The sequence below is a fragment of the Danio rerio genome, chromosome 18, assembly GCF_049306965.1.
Source record: "Danio rerio strain Tuebingen ecotype United States chromosome 18, GRCz12tu, whole genome shotgun sequence".
NCBI classification, from domain to species: Eukaryota; Metazoa; Chordata; class Actinopteri; order Cypriniformes; family Danionidae; genus Danio; species Danio rerio.
In genome coordinates, this window is record NC_133193.1 from 33752256 (window position 1) to 33768272 (window position 16017).

Here is a 16017-nt window from a genome sequence, read left to right on the forward strand (position 1 = left end):
ATTTTCAACGTCCAATTCAGAATGTAATAAAACCAGATCCAGCCATAAAATGCATCATTCTTTTTTGTTTTAGACAACATTTCATGTACTGTTAAACATGTTAAAGCAAGTTGCAAGTGAAAATCTATGTCTCTGACTGAGTTTGCATTACTGTGATTTGACCTCTCTGCTGGCTGAGATAAGCTCATTTTCAACGTCCAATTCAGAAAGTGATAAAAACAGATCTAGCCATAAAATGCATCATTCTTTTTTGTTTTAGACAACATTTCATGCACTGTTAAACATGTTAAAGCAAGTTGCAAGTGAAAATCTATGTCTCTGACTGAGTTTGCATTACTGTGATTTGACCTCTCTGCTGGCTGAGATAAGCTCATTTTCAACGTCCAATTCAGAAAGTGATAAAAACAGATCTAGCCATAAAATGCATCATTCTTTTTTACTTTAGACAACATTTCATGCACTGTTAAACATGTTAAAGCAAGTTGCAAGTGAAAATCTATGTCTCTGACTGAGTTTGCATTACTGTGATTTGACCTCTCTGCTGGCTGAGATAAGCTCATTTTTAACGTCCAATTCAGAATGTAATAAAACCTGATCCAGCTATAAAATGCATCATTCTTTTTTGTTTTAGACAACATTTCATGCACTGTTAAACATGTTAAAGCAAGTTGCAAGTGAAAATCTATGTCTCTGACTGAGTTTGCATTACTGTGATTTGACCTCTCTGCTGGCTGAGATAAGCTCATTTTCAACGTCCAATTAAGAATGTAATAAAACCAGATCCAGCCATAAAATGCATCATTCTTTTTTGTTTTAGACAACATTTCATGCACTGTTAAACATGTTAAAGCAAGTTGCAAGTGAAAATCTATGTCTCTGACTGAGTTTGCATTACTGTGATTTGACCTCTCTGCTGGCTGAGATAAGCTCATTTTCAACGTCCAATTCAGAATGTAATAAAACCAGATCCAGCTATAAAATGCATCATTCTTTTTTGTTTTAGACAACATTTCATGCACTGTTAAACATGTTAAAGCAAGTTGCAAGTGAAAATCTATGTCTCTGACTGAGTTTGCATTACTGTGATTTGACCTCTCTGCTGGCTGAGATAAGCTCATTTTCAACGTCCAATTCAGAATGTAATAAAACCAGATCCAGCTATAAAATGCATCATTCTTTTTTGTTTTAGACAACATTTCATGCACTGTTAAACATGTTAAAGCAAGTTGCAAGTGAAAATCTATGTCTCTGACTGAGTTTGCATTACTGTGATTTGACCTCTCTGCTGGCTGAGATAAGCTCATTTTCAACGTCCAATTCAGAATGTAATAAAACCAGATCCAGCCATAAAATGCATCATTCTTTTTTGTTTTAGACAACATTTCATGCACTGTTAAACATGTTAAAGCAAGTTGCAAGTGAAAATCTATGTCTCTGACTGAGTTTGCATTACTGTGATTTGACCTCTCTGCTGGCTGAGATAAGCTCATTTTCAACGTCCAATTCAGAATGTAATAAAACCAGATCCAGCCATAAAATGCATCATTCTTTTTTGTTTTAGACAACATTTCATGTACTGTTAAACATGTTAAAGCAAGTTGCAAGTGAAAATCTATGTCACTGACTGAGTTTGCATTACTGTGATTTGACCTCTCTGCTGGCTGAGATAAGCTCATTTTCAACGTCCAATTCAGAAAGTGATAAAAACAGATCTAGCCATAAAATGCATCATTCTTTTTTGTTTTAGACAACATTTCATGCACTGTTAAACATGTTAAAGCAAGTTGCAAGTGAAAATCTATGTCTCTGACTGAGTTTGCATTACTGTGATTTGACCTCTCTGCTGGCTGAGATAAGCTCATTTTCAACGTCCAATTCAGAATGTAATAAAACCAGATCCAGCCATAAAATGCATCATTCTTTTTTGTTTTAGACAACATTTCATGCACTGTTAAACATGTTAAAGCAAGTTGCAAGTGAAAATCTATGTCTCTGACTGAGTTTGCATTACTGTGATTTGACCTCTCTGCTGGCTGAGATAAGCTCATTTTCAACGTCCAATTCAGAAAGTGATAAAAACAGATCTAGCCATAAAATGCATCATTCTTTTTTGTTTTAGACAACATTTCATGCACTGTTAAACATGTTAAAGCAAGTTGCAAGTGAAAATCTATGTCTCTGACTGAGTTTGCATTACTGTGATTTGACCTCTCTGCTGGCTGAGATAAGCTCATTTTCAACGTCCAATTCAGAATGTAATAAAACCAGATCCAGCCATAAAATGCATCATTCTTTTTTGTTTTAGACAACATTTCATGCACTGTTAAACATGTTAAAGCAAGTTGCAAGTGAAAATCTATGTCTCTGACTGAGTTTGCATTACTGTGATTTGACCTCTCTGCTGGCTGAGATAAGCTCATTTTCAACGTCCAATTCAGAATGTAATAAAACCAGATCCAGCTATAAAATGCATCATTCTTTTTTGTTTTAGACAACATTTCATGCACTGTTAAACATGTTAAAGCAAGTTGCAAGTGAAAATCTATGTCTCTGACTGATTTTGCATTACTGTGATTTGACCTCTCTGCTGGCTGAGATAAGCTCATTTTCAACGTCCAATTCAGAATGTAATAAAACCAGATCCAGCCATAAAATGCATCATTCTTTTTTGTTTTAGACAACATTTCATGCACTGTTAAACATGTTAAAGCAAGTTGCAAGTGAAAATCTATGTCTCTGACTGAGTTTGCATTACTGTGATTTGACCTCTCTGCTGGCTGAGATAAGCTCATTTTCAACGTCCAATTCAGAATGTAATAAAACCAGATCCAGCCATAAAATGCATCATTCTTTTTTGTTTTAGACAACATTTCATGCACTGTTAAACATGTTAAAGCAAGTTGCAAGTGAAAATCTATGTCTCTGACTGAGTTTGCATTACTGTGATTTGACCTCTCAGCAGGCTGAGATAAGCTCATTTTCAACGTCCAATTCAGAATGTAATAAAACCAGATCCAGCCATAAAATGCATCATTCTTTTTTGTTTTAGACAACATTTCATGCACTGTTAAACATGTTAAAGCAAGTTGCAAGTGAAAATCTATGTCTCTGACTGAGTTTGCATTACTGTGATTTGACCTCTCTGCTGGCTGAGATAAGCTCATTTTCAACGTCCAATTCAGAATGTAATAAAACCAGATCCAGCCATAAAATGCATCATTCTTTTTTGTTTTAGACAACATTTCATGTACTGTTAAACATGTTAAAGCAAGTTGCAAGTGAAAATCTATGTCTCTGACTGAGTTTGCATTACTGTGATTTGACCTCTCTGCTGGCTGAGATAAGCTCATTTTCAACGTCCAATTCAGAAAGTGATAAAAACAGATCTAGCCATAAAATGCATCATTCTTTTTTGTTTTAGACAACATTTCATGCACTGTTAAACATGTTAAAGCAAGTTGCAAGTGAAAATCTATGTCTCTGACTGAGTTTGCATTACTGTGATTTGACCTCTCTGCTGGCTGAGATAAGCTCATTTTCAACGTCCAATTCAGAATGTAATAAAACCAGATCCAGCCATAAAATGCATCATTCTTTTTTGTTTTAGACAACATTTCATGTACTGTTAAACATGTTAAAGCAAGTTGCAAGTGAAAATCTATGTCTCTGACTGAGTTTGCATTACTGTGATTTGACCTCTCTGCTGGCTGAGATAAGCTCATTTTCAACGTCCAATTCAGAATGTAATAAAACCTGATCCAGCTATAAAATGCATCATTCTTTTTTGTTTTAGACAACATTTCATGCACTGTTAAACATGTTAAAGCAAGTTGCAAGTGAAAATCTATGTCTCTGACTGAGTTTGCATTACTGTGATTTGACCTCTCTGCTGGCTGAGATAAGCTCATTTTCAACGTCCAATTCAGAATGTAATAAAACCTGATCCAGCTATAAAATGCATCATTCTTTTTTGTTTTAGACAACATTTCATGCACTGTTAAACATGTTAAAGCAAGTTGCAAGTGAAAATCTATGTCTCTGACTGAGTTTGCATTACTGTGATTTGACCTCTCTGCTGGCTGAGATAAGCTCATTTTCAACGTCCAATTCAGAATGTAATAAAACCTGATCCAGCTATAAAATGCATCATTCTTTTTTACTTTAGACAACATTTCATGCACTGTTAAACATGTTAAAGCAAGTTGCAAGTGAAAATCTATGTCTCTGACTGAGTTTGCATTACTGTGATTTGACCTCTCTGCTGGCTGAGATAAGCTCATTTTYAACGTCCAATTCAGAATGTAATAAAACCTGATCCAGCTATAAAATGCATCATTCTTTTTTGTTTTAGACAACATTTCATGCACTGTTAAACATGTTAAAGCAAGTTGCAAGTGAAAATCTATGTCTCTGACTGAGTTTGCATTACTGTGATTTGACCTCTCTGCTGGCTGAGATAAGCTCATTTTCAACGTCCAATTAAGAATGTAATAAAACCAGATCCAGCCATAAAATGCATCATTCTTTTTTGTTTTAGACAACATTTCATGCACTGTTAAACATGTTAAAGCAAGTTGCAAGTGAAAATCTATGTCTCTGACTGAGTTTGCATTACTGTGATTTGACCTCTCTGCTGGCTGAGATAAGCTCATTTTCAACGTCCAATTCAGAATGTAATAAAACCAGATCCAGCTATAAAATGCATCATTCTTTTTTGTTTTAGACAACATTTCATGCACTGTTAAACATGTTAAAGCAAGTTGCAAGTGAAAATCTATGTCTCTGACTGAGTTTGCATTACTGTGATTTGACCTCTCTGCTGGCTGAGATAAGCTCATTTTCAACGTCCAATTCAGAATGTAATAAAACCAGATCCAGCTATAAAATGCATCATTCTTTTTTGTTTTAGACAACATTTCATGCACTGTTAAACATGTTAAAGCAAGTTGCAAGTGAAAATCTATGTCTCTGACTGAGTTTGCATTACTGTGATTTGACCTCTCTGCTGGCTGAGATAAGCTCATTTTCAACGTCCAATTCAGAATGTAATAAAACCAGATCCAGCCATAAAATGCATCATTCTTTTTTGTTTTAGACAACATTTCATGTACTGTTAAACATGTTAAAGCAAGTTGCAAGTGAAAATCTATGTCACTGACTGAGTTTGCATTACTGTGATTTGACCTCTCTGCTGGCTGAGATAAGCTCATTTTCAACGTCCAATTCAGAAAGTGATAAAAACAGATCTAGCCATAAAATGCATCATTCTTTTTTGTTTTAGACAACATTTCATGCACTGTTAAACATGTTAAAGCAAGTTGCAAGTGAAAATCTATGTCTCTGACTGAGTTTGCATTACTGTGATTTGACCTCTCTGCTGGCTGAGATAAGCTCATTTTCAACGTCCAATTCAGAATGTAATAAAACCAGATCCAGCCATAAAATGCATCATTCTTTTTTGTTTTAGACAACATTTCATGCACTGTTAAACATGTTAAAGCAAGTTGCAAGTGAAAATCTATGTCTCTGACTGAGTTTGCATTACTGTGATTTGACCTCTCTGCTGGCTGAGATAAGCTCATTTTCAACGTCCAATTCAGAAAGTGATAAAAACAGATCTAGCCATAAAATGCATCATTCTTTTTTGTTTTAGACAACATTTCATGCACTGTTAAACATGTTAAAGCAAGTTGCAAGTGAAAATCTATGTCTCTGACTGAGTTTGCATTACTGTGATTTGACCTCTCTGCTGGCTGAGATAAGCTCATTTTCAACGTCCAATTCAGAATGTAATAAAACCAGATCCAGCCATAAAATGCATCATTCTTTTTTGTTTTAGACAACATTTCATGCACTGTTAAACATGTTAAAGCAAGTTGCAAGTGAAAATCTATGTCTCTGACTGAGTTTGCATTACTGTGATTTGACCTCTCTGCTGGCTGAGATAAGCTCATTTTCAACGTCCAATTCAGAATGTAATAAAACCAGATCCAGCTATAAAATGCATCATTCTTTTTTGTTTTAGACAACATTTCATGCACTGTTAAACATGTTAAAGCAAGTTGCAAGTGAAAATCTATGTCTCTGACTGATTTTGCATTACTGTGATTTGACCTCTCTGCTGGCTGAGATAAGCTCATTTTCAACGTCCAATTCAGAATGTAATAAAACCAGATCCAGCCATAAAATGCATCATTCTTTTTTGTTTTAGACAACATTTCATGCACTGTTAAACATGTTAAAGCAAGTTGCAAGTGAAAATCTATGTCTCTGACTGAGTTTGCATTACTGTGATTTGACCTCTCTGCTGGCTGAGATAAGCTCATTTTCAACGTCCAATTCAGAATGTAATAAAACCAGATCCAGCCATAAAATGCATCATTCTTTTTTGTTTTAGACAACATTTCATGCACTGTTAAACATGTTAAAGCAAGTTGCAAGTGAAAATCTATGTCTCTGACTGAGTTTGCATTACTGTGATTTGACCTCTCAGCAGGCTGAGATAAGCTCATTTTCAACGTCCAATTCAGAATGTAATAAAACCAGATCCAGCCATAAAATGCATCATTCTTTTTTGTTTTAGACAACATTTCATGCACTGTTAAACATGTTAAAGCAAGTTGCAAGTGAAAATCTATGTCTCTGACTGAGTTTGCATTACTGTGATTTGACCTCTCTGCTGGCTGAGATAAGCTCATTTTCAACGTCCAATTCAGAATGTAATAAAACCAGATCCAGCCATAAAATGCATCATTCTTTTTTGTTTTAGACAACATTTCATGTACTGTTAAACATGTTAAAGCAAGTTGCAAGTGAAAATCTATGTCTCTGACTGAGTTTGCATTACTGTGATTTGACCTCTCTGCTGGCTGAGATAAGCTCATTTTCAACGTCCAATTCAGAAAGTGATAAAAACAGATCTAGCCATAAAATGCATCATTCTTTTTTGTTTTAGACAACATTTCATGCACTGTTAAACATGTTAAAGCAAGTTGCAAGTGAAAATCTATGTCTCTGACTGAGTTTGCATTACTGTGATTTGACCTCTCTGCTGGCTGAGATAAGCTCATTTTCAACGTCCAATTCAGAATGTAATAAAACCAGATCCAGCCATAAAATGCATCATTCTTTTTTGTTTTAGACAACATTTCATGTACTGTTAAACATGTTAAAGCAAGTTGCAAGTGAAAATCTATGTCTCTGACTGAGTTTGCATTACTGTGATTTGACCTCTCTGCTGGCTGAGATAAGCTCATTTTCAACGTCCAATTCAGAATGTAATAAAACCTGATCCAGCTATAAAATGCATCATTCTTTTTTGTTTTAGACAACATTTCATGCACTGTTAAACATGTTAAAGCAAGTTGCAAGTGAAAATCTATGTCTCTGACTGAGTTTGCATTACTGTGATTTGACCTCTCTGCTGGCTGAGATAAGCTCATTTTCAACGTCCAATTCAGAATGTAATAAAACCAGATCCAGCTATAAAATGCATCATTCTTTTTTGTTTTAGACAACATTTCATGCACTGTTAAACATGTTAAAGCAAGTTGCAAGTGAAAATCTATGTCTCTGACTGAGTTTGCATTACTGTGATTTGACCTCTCTGCTGGCTGAGATAAGCTCATTTTCAACGTCCAATTCAGAATGTAATAAAACCAGATCCAGCCATAAAATGCATCATTCTTTTTTGTTTTAGACAACATTTCATGCACTGTTAAACATGTTAAAGCAAGTTGCAAGTGAAAATCTATGTCTCTGACTGAGTTTGCATTACTGTGATTTGACCTCTCTGCTGGCTGAGATAAGCTCATTTTCAACGTCCAATTCAGAATGTAATAAAACCAGATCCAGCCATAAAATGCATCATTCTTTTTTGTTTTAGACAACATTTCATGTACTGTTAAACATGTTAAAGCAAGTTGCAAGTGAAAATCTATGTCACTGACTGAGTTTGCATTACTGTGATTTGACCTCTCTGCTGGCTGAGATAAGCTCATTTTCAACGTCCAATTCAGAATGTAATAAAACCAGATCCAGCTATAAAATGCATCATTCTTTTTTACTTTAGACAACATTTCATGCACTGTTAAACATGTTAAAGCAAGTTGCAAGTGAAAATCTATGTCTCTGACTGAGTTTGCATTACTGTGATTTGACCTCTCAGCAGGCGGAGATAAGCTCATTTTCAACGTCCAATTCAGAATGTAATAAAACCAGATCCAGCCATAAAATGCATCATTCTTTTTTGTTTTAGACAACATTTCATGCACTGTTAAACATGTTAAAGCAAGTTGCAAGTGAAAATCTATGTCTCTGACTGAGTTTGCATTACTGTGATTTCACCTCTCTGCTGGCTGAGATAAACTCATTTTCAACGTCCAATTCAGAATGTAATAAAAACAGATCTAGCCATAAAATGCATCATTCTTTTTTGTTTTAGACAACATTTCATGCACTGTTAAACATGTTAAAGCAAGTTGCAAGTGAAAATCTATGTCTCTGACTGAGTTTGCATTACTGTGATTTGACCTCTCTGCTGGCTGAGATAAGCTCATTTTCAACGTCGAATTCAGAATGTAATAAAACCTGATCCAGCTATAAAATGCATCATTCTTTTTTGTTTTAGACAACATTTCATGCACTGTTAAACATGTTAAAGCAAGTTGCAAGTGAAAATCTATGTCTCTGACTGAGTTTGCATTACTGTGATTTGACCTCTCTGCTGGCTGAGATAAGCTCATTTTCAACGTCCAATTCAGAATGTAATAAAACCAGATCCAGCCATAAAATGCATCATTCTTTTTTGTTTTAGACAACATTTCATGTACTGTTAAACATGTTAAAGCAAGTTGCAAGTGAAAATCTATGTCTCTGACTGAGTTTGCATTACTGCTTATTTTGACCTCTGCTGGCTCTGAAAAGCTCATTTTCAACGTTCAATTCAGAATGTGATAAAACCAGATCCAGCCATAAAATGCATCATTCTTTTTTGTTTAAGACAACATTTTATGCACTGTTAAACATGTTAAAGCAAGTTGCAAGTGAAAATCTATGTCTCTGACTGAGTTTGCATTACTGTGATTTCACCTCTCTGCTGGCTGAGATAAGCTCATTTTCAACGTCCAATTCAGAATGTAATAAAACCAGATCCAGCTATAAAATGCATTATTCTTTTTTGTTTTAGACAACATTTCATGCACTGTTAAACATGTTAAAGCAAGTTGCAAGTGAAAATCTATGTCTCTGACTGATTTTGCATTACTGTGATTTGACCTCTCTGCTGGCTGAGATAAGCTCATTTTCAACGTCCAATTCAGAATGTAATAAAACCAGATCCAGCCATAAAATGCATCATTCTTTTTTGTTTTAGACAACATTTCATGTACTGTTAAACATGTTAAAGCAAGTTGCAAGTGAAAATCTATGTCTCTGACTGAGTTTGCATTACTGCTTATTTTGACCTCTGCTGGCTCTGAAAAGCTCATTTTCAACGTTCAATTCAGAATGTGATAAAACCAGATCCAGCCATAAAATGCATCATTCTTTTTTGTTTAAACAACATTTCATGCACTGTTAAACATGTTAAAGCAAGTTGCAAGTGAAAATCTATGTCTCTGACTGAGTTTGCATTACTGTGATTTGACCTCTCTGCTGGCTGAGATAAGCTCATTTTCAACGTCCAATTCAGAATGTAATAAAACCTGATCCAGCTATAAAATGCATCATTCTTTTTTGTTTTAGACAACATTTCATGCACTGTTAAACATGTTAAAGCAAGTTGCAAGTGAAAATCTATGTCTCTGACTGAGTTTGCATTACTGTGATTTGACCTCTCTGCTGGCTGAGATAAGCTCATTTTCAACGTCCAATTCAGAATGTAATAAAACCAGATCCAGCTATAAAATGCATCATTCTTTTTTGTTTTAGACAACATTTCATGCACTGTTAAACATGTTAAAGCAAGTTGCAAGTGAAAATCTATGTCTCTGACTGAGTTTGCATTACTGTGATTTGACCTCTCTGCTGGCTGAGATAAGCTCATTTTCAACGTCCAATTCAGAAAGTGATAAAAACAGATCTAGCCATAAAATGCATCATTCTTTTTTGTTTTAGACAACATTTCATGCACTGTTAAACATGTTAAAGCAAGTTGCAAGTGAAAATCTATGTCTCTGACTGAGTTTGCATTACTGTGATTTGACCTCTCTGCTGGCTGAGATAAGCTCATTTTCAACGTCCAATTCAGAATGTAATAAAACCAGATCCAGCCATAAAATGCATCATTCTTTTTTGTTTTAGACAACATTTCATGCACTGTTAAACATGTTAAAGCAAGTTGCAAGTGAAAATCTATGTCTCTGACTGAGTTTGCATTACTGTGATTTGACCTCTCTGCTGGCTGAGATAAAACCAGATCCAGCCATAAAATGCATCATTCTTTTTTGTTTTAGACAACATTTCATGCACTGTTAAACATGTTAAAGCAAGTTGCAAGTGAAAATCTATGTCTCTGACTGAGTTTGCATTACTGTGATTTGACCTCTCTGCTGGCTGAGATAAGCTCATTTTCAACGTCCAATTCAGAATGTAATAAAACCAGATCCAGCCATAAAATGCATCATTCTTTTTTGTTTTAGACAACATTTCATGCACTGTTAAACATGTTAAAGCAAGTTGCAAGTGAAAATCTATGTCTCTGACTGAGTTTGCAGTACTGTGATTTGACCTCTCTGCTGGCTGAGATAAGCTCATTTTCAACGTCCAATTCAGAATGTAATAAAACCTGATCCAGCTATAAAATGCATCATTCTTTTTTGTTTTAGACAACATTTCATGCACTGTTAAACATGTTAAAGCAAGTTGCAAGTGAAAATCTATGTCTCTGACTGAAGTTTGCATTACTGTGATTTGACCTCTCTGCTGGCTGAGATAAGCTCATTTTCAACGTCCAATTCAGAATGTAATAAAACCAGATCCAGCCATAAAATGCATCATTCTTTTTTGTTTTAGACAACATTTCATGTACTGTTAAACATGTTAAAGCAAGTTGCAAGTGAAAATCTATGTCTCTGACTGAGTTTGCATTACTGTGATTTGACCTCTCTGCTGGCTGAGATAAAACCAGATCCAGCCATAAAATGCATCATTCTTTTTTGTTTTAGACAACATTTCATGCACTGTTAAACATGTTAAAGCAAGTTGCAAGTGAAAATCTATGTCTCTGACTGAGTTTGCATTACTGTGATTTGACCTCTCTGCTGGCTGAGATAAGCTCATTTTCAACGTCCAATTCAGAATGTAATAAAACCAGATCTAGCCATAAAATGCATCATTCTTTTTTGTTTTAGACAACATTTCATGCACTGTTAAACATGTTAAAGCAAGTTGCAAGTGAAAATCTATGTCTCTGACTGAGTTTGCAGTACTGTGATTTGACCTCTCTGCTGGCTGAGATAAGCTCATTTTCAACGTCCAATTCAGAATGTAATAAAACCTGATCCAGCTATAAAATGCATCATTCTTTTTTGTTTTAGACAACATTTCATGCACTGTTAAACATGTTAAAGCAAGTTGCAAGTGAAAATCTATGTCTCTGACTGAGTTTGCATTACTGTGATTTGACCTCTCTGCTGGCTGAGATAAGCTCATTTTCAACGTCCAATTCAGAATGTAATAAAACCAGATCCAGCCATAAAATGCATCATTCTTTTTTGTTTTAGACAACATTTCATGTACTGTTAAACATGTTAAAGCAAGTTGCAAGTGAAAATCTATGTCTCTGACTGAGTTTGCATTACTGCTTATTTTGACCTCTGCTGGCTGAGATAAGCTCATTTTCAACGTTCAATTCAGAATGTGATAAAACCAGATCCAGCCATAAAATGCATCATTCTTTTTTGTTTAAGACAACATTTTATGCACTGTTAAACATGTTAAAGCAAGTTGCAAGTGAAAATCTATGTCTCTGACTGAGTTTGCATTACTGTAATTTCACCTCTCTGCTGGCTGAGATAAGCTCATTTTCAACGTCCAATTCAGAATGTAATAAAACCAGATCCAGCTATAAAATGCATCATTCTTTTTTACTTTAGACAACATTTCATGCACTGTTAAACATGTTAAAGCAAGTTGCAAGTGAAAATCTATGTCTCTGACTGAGTTTGCATTACTGTGATTTGACCTCTCTGCTGGCTGAGATAAGCTCATTTTCAACGTCCAATTCAGAATGTAATAAAACCAGATCCAGCCATAAAATGCATCATTCTTTTTTGTTTTAGACAACATTTAATGCACTGTTAAACATGTTAAAGCAAGTTGCAAGTGAAAATCTATGTCTCTGACTGAGTTTGCATTACTGTGATTTGACCTCTCTGCTGGCTGAGATAAGCTCATTTTCAACGTCCAATTCACAATGTAATAAAACCAGATCCAGCCATAAAATGCATCATTCTTTTTTGTTTTAGACAACATTTCATGCACTGTTAAACATGTTAAAGCAAGTTGCAAGTGAAAATCTATGTCTCTGACTGAGTTTGCATTACTGTGATTTCACCTCTCTGCTGGCTGAGATAAGCTCATTTTCAACGTCCAATTCAGAATGTAATAAAAACAGATCTAGCCATAAAATGCATCATTCTTTTTTGTTTTAGACAACATTTCATGCACTGTTAAACATGTTAAAGCAAGTTGCAAGTGAAAATCTATGTCTCTGACTGAGTTTGCATTACTGTGATTTGACCTCTCTGCTGGCTGAGATAAGCTCATTTTCAACGTCCAATTCAGAATGTAATAAAACCTGATCCAGCTATAAAATGCATCATTCTTTTTTGTTTTAGACAACATTTCATGCACTGTTAAACATGTTAAAGCAAGTTGCAAGTGAAAATCTATGTCTCTGACTGAGTTTGCATTACTGTGATTTGACCTCTCTGCTGGCTGAGATAAGCTCATTTTCAACGTCCAATTCAGAATGTAATAAAACCAGATCCAGCCATAAAATGCATCATTCTTTTTTGTTTTAGACAACATTTCATGTACTGTTAAACATGTTAAAGCAAGTTGCAAGTGAAAATCTATGTCTCTGACTGAGTTTGCATTACTGCTTATTTTGACCTCTGCTGGCTCTGAAAAGCTCATTTTCAACGTTCAATTCAGAATGTGATAAAACCAGATCCAGCCATAAAATGCATCATTCTTTTTTGTTTAAGACAACATTTTATGCACTGTTAAACATGTTAAAGCAAGTTGCAAGTGAAAATCTATGTCTCTGACTGAGTTTGCATTACTGCTTATTTTGACCTCTGCTGGCTCTGAAAAGCTCATTTTCAACGTTCAATTCAGAATGTGATAAAACCAGATCCAGCCATAAAATGCATCATTCTTTTTTGTTTAAGACAACATTTCATGCACTGTTAAACATGTTAAAGCAAGTTGCAAGTGAAAATCTATGTCTCTGACTGAGTTTGCATTACTGTGATTTGACCTCTCTGCTGGCTGAGATAAGCTCATTTTCAACGTCCAATTCAGAATGTAATAAAACCTGATCCAGCTATAAAATGCATCATTCTTTTTTGTTTTAGACAACATTTCATGCACTGTTAAACATGTTAAAGCAAGTTGCAAGTGAAAATCTATGTCTCTGACTGAGTTTGCATTACTGTGATTTGACCTCTCTGCTGGCTGAGATAAGCTCATTTTCAACGTCCAATTCAGAATGTAATAAAACCAGATCCAGCTATAAAATGCATCATTCTTTTTTGTTTTAGACAACATTTCATGCACTGTTAAACATGTTAAAGCAAGTTGCAAGTGAAAATCTATGTCTCTGACTGAGTTTGCATTACTGTGATTTGACCTCTCTGCTGGCTGAGATAAGCTCATTTTCAACGTCCAATTCAGAATGTAATAAAACCAGATCCAGCCATAAAATGCATCATTCTTTTTTGTTTTAGACAACATTTCATGCACTGTTAAACATGTTAAAGCAAGTTGCAAGTGAAAATCTATGTCTCTGACTGAGTTTGCAGTACTGTGATTTGACCTCTCTGCTGGCTGAGATAAGCTCATTTTCAACGTCCAATTCAGAATGTAATAAAACCTGATCCAGCTATAAAATGCATCATTCTTTTTTGTTTTAGACAACATTTCATGCACTGTTAAACATGTTAAAGCAAGTTGCAAGTGAAAATCTATGTCTCTGACTGAGTTTGCATTACTGTGATTTGACCTCTCTGCTGGCTGAGATAAGCTCATTTTCAACGTCCAATTCAGAATGTAATAAAACCAGATCCAGCCATAAAATGCATCATTCTTTTTTGTTTTAGACAACATTTCATGTACTGTTAAACATGTTAAAGCAAGTTGCAAGTGAAAATCTATGTCTCTGACTGAGTTTGCATTACTGCTTATTTTGACCTCTGCTGGCTCTGAAAAGCTCATTTTCAACGTTCAATTCAGAATGTGATAAAACCAGATCCAGCCATAAAATGCATCATTTTTTTTTGTTTAAGACAACATTTTATGCACTGTTAAACATGTTAAAGCAAGTTGCAAGTGAAAATCTATGTCTCTGACTGAGTTTGCATTACTGCTTATTTTGACCTCTGCTGGCTCTGAAAAGCTCATTTTCAACGTTCAATTCAGAATGTGATAAAACCAGATCCAGCCATAAAATGCATCATTCTTTTTTGTTTAAGACAACATTTCATGCACTGTTAAACATGTTAAAGCAAGTTGCAAGTGAAAATCTATGTCTCTGACTGAGTTTGCATTACTGTGATTTGACCTCTCTGCTGGCTGAGATAAGCTCATTTTCAACGTCCAATTCAGAATGTAATAAAGCCTGATCCAGCTATAAAATGCATCATTCTTTTTTGTTTTAGACAACATTTCATGCACTGTTAAACATGTTAAAGCAAGTTGCAAGTGAAAATCTATGTCTCTGACTGAGTTTGCATTACTGTGATTTGACCTCTCTGCTGGCTGAGATAAGCTCATTTTCAACGTCCAATTCAGAATGTAATAAAACCAGATCCAGCTATAAAATGCATCATTCTTTTTTGTTTTAGACAACATTTCATGCACTGTTAAACATGTTAAAGCAAGTTGCAAGTGAAAATCTATGTCTCTGACTGAGTTTGCATTACTGTGATTTGACCTCTCTGCTGGCTGAGATAAGCTCATTTTCAACGTCCAATTCAGAATGTAATAAAACCTGATCCAGCTATAAAATGCATCATTCTTTTTTGTTTTAGACAACATTTCATGCACTGTTAAACATGTTAAAGCAAGTTGCAAGTGAAAATCTATGTCTCTGACTGATTTTGCATTACTGTGATTTGACCTCTCTGCTAGCTGAGATAAGCTCATTTTCAACGTCCAATTCAGAATGTAATAAAACCAGATCCAGCCATAAAATGCATCATTCTTTTTTGTTTTAGACAACATTTCATGCACTGTTAAACATGTTAAAGCAAGTTGCAAGTGAAAATCTATGTCTCTGACTGAGTTTGCATTACTGTGATTTGACCTCTCTGCTGGCTGAGATAAAACCAGATCCAGCCATAAAATGCATCATTCTTTTTTGTTTTAGACAACATTTCATGCACTGTTAAACATGTTAAAGCAAGTTGCAAGTGAAAATCTATGTCTCTGACTGAGTTTGCATTACTGTGATTTGACCTCTCTGCTGGCTGAGATAAGCTCATTTTCAACGTCCAATTCAGAATGTAATAAAACCAGATCCAGCCATAAAATGCATCATTCTTTTTTGTTTTAGACAACATTTCATGCACTGTTAAACATGTTAAAGCAAGTTGCAAGTGAAAATCTATGTCTCTGACTGAGTTTGCAGTACTGTGATTTGACCTCTCTGCTGGCTGAGATAAGCTCATTTTCAACGTCCAATTCAGAATGTAATAAAACCTGATCCAGCTATAAAATGCATCATTCTTTTTTGTTTTAGACAACATTTCATGCACTGTTAAACATGTTAAAGCAAGTTGCAAGTGAAAA